The 3072-nt window shown below is 38.0% G+C and overlaps 1 protein-coding gene across 1 annotated transcript in view; it reads left to right on the forward strand.

Moving 5' to 3' along the window:
• The window catches only part of PDGFD (platelet derived growth factor D), a 355887-nt gene that overhangs the window by 244204 nt on the left and 108611 nt on the right, over positions 1–3072 (forward strand). The gene's annotated exons all lie outside the window — the stretch shown is intronic.

Here is a 3072-nt window from a genome sequence, read left to right on the forward strand (position 1 = left end):
AATGAATGGAATCCCAAAATCTCTGTAGATGTTCATTGAAATGAAAAATAAACAACCTAAATTAAAAAAAAAATCTTAAATACACCTTTAATAATAAAGCAATATTGAATAAGTAATTAAGGTGGCATTTGAAATGTTCCTTGATGACACAATCATAGAAATTCATTTATTCAGCATCTGATTTTAACTAACAACATATCGATAGTCATTACACTATTCTTTTTGGTCCAAGGAGAAGCCAGTTCTGTTAAGTGTATCGTTGTCAATACTTCAAACAATGTGATTTTATGATATCTTTCTTTTTCCTGAAATGCTAAATCCAGTTATTTCTTTCCAATCATAAAATTACATTCTGTCCTCATGTTTTAATTTTTGCCACCAAAAAAAGTTTTTATACAACACACTGAAAATAAATGCAAATAGCCAATGGAAAACATCCAAAGTGAGTTTTTGTTTGATTGTTTAAAAAGAGTACAAATATGAGCACAAAGTCTCAGCCAAGAAATTCTTTCTGAAGGGAAATTAGAGTTGTAAAGCAGGTCTCTAAATTAAAATTTTAGACAAGTATCTAATTTGTCTTAATTGTAAAATTAGTTAAAATAAAACACTGAATTATTCCATTTCCTTCTGAGCCTTTTCCAAGAGCTCCACTTTGTGTAAGGGGGAAAAATTATGCTACATATCAATATGAAAGTAAAATGATTGTTCCTAAGGTCTACAACAGGCACAGTCATAAAAACAGATCTTTAACAAATCATCTAAAACTCTGTTTCATTCTCAGCTTGCCCTTATCAAATGCCAAATTTTCATTCTTAAATATCTATGTATCAAACCAAGTGATAGATCTTTCATGTAGAAAAGACTGTAAATTAATTCTTAGATTCACTGGACTTTTCAATCACTCTGCAAACATTTTTGGAATCTCTATGTCTATGCCCTGGTCTCAAGTGTGTGAGAGATTGTGAGAATGGCTTAGGATCGGAAAGAGTTCAGATCTGTTGTTTCCAGGGTTCCTATGAGTCAACGATGACTCCATGGCACCTACAACAACAGCATCTCTATGCCAGCCTCCACCCAGGTCCTGAGCACACAAACATACCTTGGATCATGCCCTCAAGACAGTCAAGTGAGGTGACAAGAGTATGGAGGTGATAAGCAATGACTGAAACACAAAGGAGGGGTTATGGGGGGCCAGGAAGAGAGGGAGGGTCACTGTTCCAGGGAAAGAAAAGGGGTCCAAAAGAAACAGTTCTGTTACCAGGGGAAAGCAGGGAAGCCTTCCCTCCCAGCACAAGGAACAGAATGATTTGGTGACTGATAACACTTTAAAGCCTTTCGATCCCAAGTTATTTGCATTTAAAAGCAATAAAGCCTAAAGCTAAGAAGAAGAAAGTCAATTTCAAGCTTAAGCTATAGAGTGTGATTTAGGCAGCTTGAAGTGTCACAATTCCAGGAAATTATTCTTAACCAAGTGTATTTCATCCACCTAATTTCTATGTCCTTCTCCAAGGAATAGCCTCTTTCAGAGAAATATGTGGAGTATGTGAAACAAAACTTTGTCATCATAGCCACCAAGGGGCATTGCGCTGCATTTTCTTTAAGACATACATGTTGGTTATTTTATTTGGAAAGGTCAATGAAACAGAGAAAGATCCTCAACAAGATGGATTGACATTGCCTACAACAATGGGTTTAAGTGTTTCAGAGATGATGAAGATGGCACAGGTTAGGACAGTTCATTGTTCATAGGGTCACTATGGGTTGGATTCCACTCAGTAGCACCTAACAACAACAAAAACTATATCTATATTCATCTATCTATTTATGTATATAGTTACATATATATAGTTTTATATTTCATTTTATGCATATCTAGTTTTATATATAGATATAATCATATATAGTCATTTAAATATATAATCATATATATATGTAATTGCAGCACAGCTTCTTGCCACTAGGCCACCAGAGCTCCCTATATAGAAAATAGTTGTTGTTTTTGTTGTTATTGTTGTTGTTGATTGCTGTCGAATAGAGCACAACTCATAGCTACTCTATGAACAAAATAACTAGTGCCTTTCCATAACTATCATCATTTCTCCAAGTTCATACAGTTTACAGAAGCATGTGGTTTAGGAAGTGGGTGCTACTCATGCTCCCAAACCTGTTTTACAACTGGGAGCTGCACCAAACACTGTCCACATAGGGAAACCATTATGGTATTGGTACCCCAATAGTACAAGGTTCAGCATCACAGCAAATTCAGGTTACTTCATACAGCACAATGACAAAGAGTGGTGTACAAAGTGAAAGAGGGTTTCTCCAGATATAACAATACAAGTCTCATTTAGCAGTGGTTAAGTGTCTTCAAATAGAATATTATATACTATATGTTGTTGTTATGTGCCGTTGAGTTGCCTGTGATTCATTGCGACACTAAACAGCCCTAAACCCTGTTAGATTCTGTGCCAATCTCACTGTCTCCAACACACCCACCCCAATTACCCCAGTCACAGAATCAACCCACCTCATAGAGGGTCTTCTTCTCCTGCGCTGTCCCTCTACCCTCCCAAGCATGATGTCCTTCTCCAAGGAATGGTTCCTCCTTGCCACATGTCCAAACTATGTCAGATGAAGCCTCAGAATCCTAGCATCCAAGAAGCAGTTTGGTTTAACCCACTCCAGGATGAACCTGTTCATTTTCTTAGCAGTCCATGGTGTATTCAATACTCTTCTCTGGCACCACAGCTTGAAGGCATCAACTCTCCTTCTGTCCTCCCTCATCATTGTCCAGCTCTCTGATGCATACCAAGTGACTGCAGAGACCATGGCCTGTATCAGGAACACCTTGGTCTCCTGAGTGACACCATTACCCTTCAGTACCCTGGAGAGGTCCCTAACAGCAGACTTTCCCATCACAATACATCTTTTAATTTCCTTTATATGTTGTTGTTGTTGTTATGTGCCGTGGAGTCGCCTGCGACTCATAGCAACCCTATGTACAACAGCCCTAAACTCCGCTCTATCCTGTGCCAATCGCACTGTCTCTGACACTCCCATCCCAATTATCCC

This window comes from Elephantulus edwardii, unplaced genomic scaffold (genome assembly GCF_000299155.1).
Source record: "Elephantulus edwardii isolate Elephantulus edwardi_28Jun2011 unplaced genomic scaffold, EleEdw1.0 scaffold00056, whole genome shotgun sequence".
NCBI lineage: Eukaryota > Metazoa > Chordata > Mammalia > Macroscelidea > Macroscelididae > Elephantulus > Elephantulus edwardii.